General features: G+C 42.9%; 1 pseudogene; it reads left to right on the top strand.

Moving 5' to 3' along the window:
* Positions 1-4,904: 4,904 nt before the first annotated feature.
* Positions 4,905-5,553, top strand: LOC149525703 (uncharacterized; annotated as a pseudogene).
* The last annotated feature ends 1,991 nt before the right edge of the window (positions 5,554-7,544 follow it).

The following is a 7,544-nucleotide window of genomic DNA, read 5'->3' as shown; positions in this document are numbered from 1 at the left end:
ATTCAGAATACAGTGTTTTATAGGAGCCCAACCCATGCCAGGAAGTCACAGAAAACAAATACATTTCCTATCCCCAAAAGAATTAACATTGTAAATGCAATACATCATTAAGTTGGGATAATGAATAGTAGAAAGTTTGATCAACTCATATTATTTATAAGTATCATGACCCGTAGTGTACTGCATGTTATTACCCTGTCCAAGTGCATAGGTAAATCAAAAGGGGTTATTAAAGTCTTGAGGCAGAGAAGGAAAAACAGGAGACTAGATAAAGATCATCTCCTCAAACACATTAGCCAGGTTTATAGCTATGAATGTAGACCCTTCCAGCTTTTGCAAACAAATCAAATTATCTTTCCAATAGGCTGGTAACATGACTTCAACAAGAATGTAAAGAAAGTCTCCCCCGGAATACGATAGTCAAAAAGAGAAAGGGCCAGATTCTATTTTTACTTCCATTTATGTAAATCCACAGTAACTCCACTAATGTAAAGTTCAAGTTTCTTGCCACTTCTTCAAAGTCCTGCATAAGTCTGTCAAATACTTACCTGCCCTACTTTGATTTTGCAATGTCTCAAAGCCCAACTGCTTGACCTGAACTTTCAAAAGCAACTCATACTGGGTCAATTTTTGAGTGCCCAATGTTTGAGATATGTTTTAGAGTGATCATTGGCCCTCCGAAAATCCAGTTCTTTTAAGGTTTCTCAAGTAGAGCATGCAAACACTTCTTTGAAAATAAAGGTCTTGTCCATCCACTAGAATTGTATATATAGGTAGGATGTGTGTGAGAGCTTGAGTCACAGGGTATGAGATTGTTCTCAGGTCTTTCTTTTCTCTCAAACCTGCTTTCCAAGAAGTCTCTTCCAAAATAGGTGACACCTCTCTCCAATTCTTCAATTTGAAATCAACTCATCTAGAGACCCATTTTTTGATGTGATATAAAGAAAGGAAACACTACCTTTTAATTATCAGAGGGGTAGCCATGTTAGTCTGGATCTGCAAAAGAGACAAGGAGTCCTGTAGCACCTTACAGACTAAGCTTATGTCTACACTAGCCCCCTAGATCAATCTAGGGAGGCTAATGAGGGCAACCGAAATTGCAAATGAAGCACGGGATTACACGTGGCAGTGAAACGGGATTCCGAAATAAAGCCCTAACTCGAATTAGCTGGTATTCCTCCAGGATGGAAGCTGGAGGCATAGCGATTGGTAGGTTTTTGGTATAGGGTGGTGTTTATGTGACCATCAATTAGTTGGACCATGGTGTCCAGGAAGTGGACCTCCCATGTAGATTGGTCTAGGCTGAGGTTGATGGTTGGATGGAAGCTGTTGAAATCCTTTAAATTGTATAATAGGCCATATTACTCTTGCTCAAAGTTAAATTACAAACATTCTGTGAGTTAAGTTTCATGAACTTAACACAGTAGGTTCCAGTCCTGAAATTATGAAAGGCCTTCCTTGAACTCAGGTAGCTCATATATAACATGTGGAATCATTATACAAAGGCTAACAAAAGCACAAACAAGCCTTATAGAGATTCTTATCTCCACATTACATTAAAGGAAAATTACACTTATATAGTTGGTTACATTCAGTGTAAGGAATGCATTGATGGGAATTTCATAATGCAACAGAATTTGAGGAGTGTAAAATTGGTAGGGGATTTGAAACCATTTGCCTGATCTTTCAGCTCCAAGAGCAGAACTACCTGAGTGGAAATACATAGAGTTTTGATAGATTAGAACACAGTTACAATTATTATAGATTAAAACAAACTAGGCAATTAAAATGCAAATGCTCTGAAGCGTCTTAATAAGAATTTGTCAGGAACCACTGTTGTATAAGTTTTTGTGATAAGTGCTTCTGGAAACTTTTAGATTCTTATCTAAACAATTAGTTGATATTCACCCTTCCTTCACCTCCTTCAAAAATGCTCTTCGATCCAAGATTTCAATCAGATTATCTGTTTTCTAGCTCTTTCTGAATATTTTTCCTGAAATTAATTTTAAGAAGGCCTGTATGTTTAGTTCTTTGTGTTGCATAAAAAAAGCCTCCGCCTGAGCTTACTTGATTTATATACATGGATTTTCTGAAACCACACCAAACTGTAAGGGTCTAAGGTTTTAAACTACAACTCACTGTGATCTTTGTCAAACTTTATAATCTGTGTAAATCTCAAATTTACTGTAAACTGCAACTTTATAATCTTTATAACGCTCAGCCACCTTGCTTGTAACTTTCCCGAAGCTGCATTCTTTACTGGGTGAATGGAGAGAGAGTGTGAAAGAGTGTTTGAAGAAGGCTTGGAACAATGGAGCACATTTCAATGAGTCATCACAGTCTGGGCATGCTCCTTGCTGGATAAAGGGAAGTCTGGGCATGCTCCCTGATGACGAGGTGAATGAGTCACAGGGGCCATTCAGACACTATATAAAGAGAGGGAGCACATGTGAGACTCTCTCTTTTTCCTTCCCCTGCTCCTGAGAAGCTCCTCTCCAGTGTCTCTCCTCCTGACCAGCTTCCCCAGCCATGATGAACAGACAGACCCTCCAGGATCCACATGCCTTGGCTCCTTCCGCAACCCATATGCCTGTGTAAGTGTGTGAGTGCCTGAGAGCAGGAATGAATTGGTGTGAATGAGTGAATGAATGGAGGGGTGTATGCTTGCCTCTCTCTCTCTCTCTCTCTGTGAGAGAGAGAGAGAGAGAGAGATTTCTATTTTCTTTAGTTTAAAGCTTTGGTGGCTGCTTTCTCCTCTTTAGTTTTACCTAGTGGAAATAAACCCATACTAGTGTAACCTTGGGTGGTCTCCAGTGAGAATATTTTTGGGGTAACACTTTGTAGTTGTGGGGCCTGATTCAAAGTCCACTGAAATCAAGGGAAAGACTCCCACTGACTTCAGTGGACATTGGATTAGGTACTGGTGGGAGCGACATGTGGTGGAACATGTGGTGGAACACAAGGAGTCAAATGCCTCCAAAGACATGGGTGGGAGGGGCGAAGGCCTAGCCAGCAGCCAGGGGCAGGACTACCAGAGGGCCCTCGTGCCTGCAACAGAGGGCCAGCCCCCTGCACTCACCAGCAGTGGTGAGGAAAGCACAGCAAGGCAGCCCCAGCTTTCTTTGCTTCTCTGGCTGTTTTGCTTGGAAAAGGAGTAGGACTGCCCCTGCACTCACCAGTGGGAAGCAGAGCAACATAGCTGGAAGAACAGAGCTAGCTGTGGCCACGTAGATCCATTTTTCCCCGATGGTGCCAGAGAGTGTGGGGGACCAGACCCCTCCTGCTGGCACTGGCCCCCGACCCCACTATTTCCCCAGGTCACCTTAGTTGGGGCAAGAGGCAGCATGTTATAGTCAGGGTGGGGAAGAGGCAGGGAGAGGGTGGAGCAAGGGTGGGGAGGGCGTGGAGCAGGATAGGGAGAAGTGTGGCCTATGAGGAGAGGTGAGGTTGTCCTTGCCCTTCCCTGGGCCGGGGAGAGTTCACATGCTAGTAGCCCTCCTGGTCCCCTTCACCAGTTGCCCTTGGGTACTGGAAAAGTACTTAGTCCCCGCACAGTTATTAATGTTCAATTGTTGATTGGAAGCTTCCTAGCTAAATTGTTCTGCACTGAATTGAACATGTATCACCAAATCTTCAATGGATGTTCCAAATAGATGTCTGGGATTTGCATGGGGTGGGATTTTAAATGATCTGTCGTTTTGAAGTTTGAACAGTTTTCATGTTCTCCATTGTCTCCTCTGCTCAAAACAGCTTACATTTTCTAATTGCATGGATGGGCTGATTAGCACACTTTCTGATTCATTGTTCACTTGGAGGCAAAATCTGATCAATTTGTAACCTACGATGTGGATAGATATTTGAGGAGAGTTTGCTTCCTGAAGTATGACTGGTAGCCCACATTTAATACACAACTAATACCTGTGGTCTGACGAGATCTGCTGCTGCCAAAATACAATCCACTAATTTTCTAATAATGCAACACAGGCAAGGGCAGCAATTCTGTCAGAAATTCACACAATTTTTTTCATAACACACGGAGGTGGGTAGCATCAATATATTACACATCAGTCATACTGAGCAAGGTGATGAGTCAGCGAAGCTCTGCGAGGATCCTGCAGTTTGACCATATCTGCTCACAGCTATCACTGCTGTTGTTGGAATAAAACCACATAGGCTCTTCTCAGCAGTATGGCGAAGGCTGATGCTCTTCAGTGTAGACTGTTGCCAATTGGCTCATCCCACAAAAGGCTCAATCTTTTGGCTATAACAACTTATTTCTGATTTGCCACAGAAGCATTACAAGCAATGCACTTTAAAAGCTGCCTCTGAGCCTGGTTCCCTATTCCTCCACTTATTTTACATCATGTAATGCAGAAATTGTTGGAGCTACTCCTGATTCACATGGAACTCAATTGCAGGAGTGGGTCCTTACTTTAAAGCCTTGTCTTAAAACAGCTCATCAACTAGTCCATATTTCTCATAGTCAATGAAGCACAAGTTATTTACTCCATTTAATTGCCATAAATTTTCTTAAGTGGTATCTGTCATACTGTTTCTATTTTAAATGGTTCTGGAAGATTCACTTAATTCAAAGTGTTAGTATTTAGTTGGAACAAGATTCAAGCCTTTCAGTGCTAATTGCATGAGTGATATGTTTCACAGTCTTTGTCTTCTAATATATGGCTAAGTCTACACTGGCAAGTTATTGCACAAAGTAAATCAACTCCCAGTGCTGTAAATCCTGTAGTGTCCACACTGGCAAGAGTCTTAGTGCTCACTAGCTCAAGAGATGCAGTGCTCTCCACATAAATCACCTCAACAAGAAGCGTAGCACTTGCTTCGCTCTGGTTACAGCTCTGGGTGTGGAAATTGTGTTCCCACTGGCCCCTGATGCCCTTCCCACAATGCCTGTTCTGGCATCTCTGGTCATCTGTTTGAACTTTACTGTCCTGCTTTCAGGTGACCAATTCTCAGGCCCGTCCTTTGCATTCCTTCGGAAATTTGAAAATCCCCTTCCCGTTTTCTTGGCAATGAGTGGTGGTGTGTTCTCAGCTCATCTCCTTACTTGACCATACATGTTCCATGCACCAGGAGATCCTTTGCTTGGAGCCAAGCTGAGGTGCTGGACCTCATGAATGTTTGGGAAGAGGAAGCTGTGCAGTCCCAGCTGTGCTACAGCCATAGAAATTATGATATCTAGGGGAAGAGCTCAACATGAATGAGGGGCCATCACTGGGATGCACTGCAGAGCAGGGCAAAAGTGAAAGAGCTGCAAAATTCCTACCACAAAATTTTGGAAGCAAACCACCATTCCCGTGCTGTGCTCATGACTTGCTGTTTCTACAAAGAGCTAGAGGTGACCCTACCTGCACTCCAAAGACCCCTGTGGAAGAAATTGTGGCCAAGTGTGCTGAGGGGGAAGGGTACCCAGACTGAGAGGACAACTCCGCATCAACAGATGTGTGCAGTAAAGAGCTCTTTTCAACTCCTGAGGAGGCGAGCCAGTTGCATCAATCAGAACCTGTGGAGAATCCGCCTGGTAAGAGGGTTTGAGTTCTGGAAGATTCAAATGAGTTGCCAGGAACAGGAGGGTTGCAGAAAGCAGGCTTGTGTCTGTGTTTTGCTACTCAGGGTTACTCAGATGCAAAGCAGGGCCTTGATGAAATCTCTCACTTTATGGTAATCTGTCTCACAGGTCTCATCAAAAGAGTCATTCAGCTGCTGGGCCACACATCAACATACATTTTCTGGCAAGGCTGCTGTGTTCACTGTCCCATTAAATGTAACATTCCTTCCCTACTCTGCCATTAGTGTGGGTGGGGGGGACCATCACTGCACAAAGACAAGCCATATATGGGCCCAGATGGAACCTGCAGTTGACTAAAAGACCCTCCCTATGGTTCTCTTCTCACCCTAAAGAGCGAAATGTCTTCCAGGATGAACAGAGCCTGTGAAAATCGAGTGACCATTACTATTGATAGGGCCCCTGTGTAGGGCTTTCCCCTGACACACCTGCCCAGAGTACAGGATGGCCATACACGAATGAATTTGCCTTTTCCCCCTGCCCTAGTGAAGTCCCCTTCCCCAGTGTATAACTCACCATTGCGGAGGTCTTGTATCTTATGTGTGTTCACTCTGGGGCAGCCAGCCAGTGCTAGGATGTGAACAGCGCTTATGTTTAAAATGGGTCAGGACAGTGCTGTGTCTAGTGTTAACAATGAAACCTCAGTAACATGTTGGTGATGGGCTGAATCACAGAAATCCTTTTGGAGTTGTCCCCTAGTGTGCTGATCATGTCATTGATACCCTCCTATATTCTCTGGGGCTCCCCACCACACTGGCTGGCTGGCTGAGATCCTCTGGTTTCCCCAAGCCAAGGCACAGAGTTGGAGTTACCACCCCTTTGCAGAGCAACATGGACACTGAACAGGTTCCATTTTTGAAGGGCTCAACTACAAGGGCTCAGCAGCCGGGAAACTAATCCCCGAAAGAGACCAAAATCCCAAACAAATATGTCTTATTATGCATAAAAGTTTTACACAGAGAAAGCTCATAAGGTCAAGCCCCTTTAGCAATGAAAGAGAGATATGCACAGTGGTTGCTTCCTGCTTCTAAGTAACAATTATTTACACTGGGCATGATAATAAATTTCTTGTCCTAATTTAACCCTCCCCCCCGTCTTGGTACCTATAGATATGATGTTTCTGTCTGTGCATTCAGTTGAGAAAGCTCCTGCATCCTCACTGGCTGGGCCCAACAGGGCAGCATTGAAAGCCCAGGAGGGAAAGGTTCCTTGTTTTGGGGTCTAGTGCCTGAATTTGACCCAAACCACAACAGCAGCCTCCAAATGCAGTTGTGGGAAATTTGAAACTACAGTAAAGAAAAGAGTTGTCAGACACATAGATGAACACAATTTCTTGGGGAAGAGTCAACATGGCTTTTGTAAAGAAAAATCATGCCTCACCCATCTATTAGAATTCTCTGAAGTTGTCAGACAAATTTGGACAAGGATATAGTGCACTTAAACATTCAGAAAGATTTTGACCAATGCTGTTCAACATGCAAGAGAACCTCAGAGTTATGGAATGGCCAGTCATTCTCACACCTTGTTTGGAACTGGAAGTATGTAATCAGGTAGCAGCGAAGAGAAGAGAAGAGAAGAGAAGAGAAGAGAAGAGAAGAGAAGAGAAGAGAAGAGAGCACAGTATTTTGGTAAAAGTAAAAACAAAAAAGGGAAAGATTAGAAAAATTATTGACAAGGAAAGGAAACTGTTTCTTTTGCCTTTTTCACTCAAATTAAGATGCTTAAAACCAGCATTTTTATTCTGCATAGTAAAGTTTCAAAGCTGTATTAAGTCAATGTCCAGTTGTTAATTTTGAGAAAACAACCAAAATGTTTTGTTCAGTTATGAATATTTCAGAGTTATAAACAATCTCTATTTAAAAGCTGTTTGTAACTCCGAGTATTCACTATTTTAATAAATGAAATGGAAAAGGGATAAATAATAAGGTGGCAAAATTGGCACACCTTACAAAATTATTCA

This window comes from Pelodiscus sinensis, chromosome 1 (genome assembly GCF_052426305.1).
Source record: "Pelodiscus sinensis isolate ZL-2025 chromosome 1, ASM5242630v1, whole genome shotgun sequence".
NCBI classification, from domain to species: Eukaryota; Metazoa; Chordata; order Testudines; family Trionychidae; genus Pelodiscus; species Pelodiscus sinensis.
The sequence above is the reverse complement of the archived record's forward strand: the minus strand, read 5'-3'. Positions and strand labels throughout refer to the sequence as shown.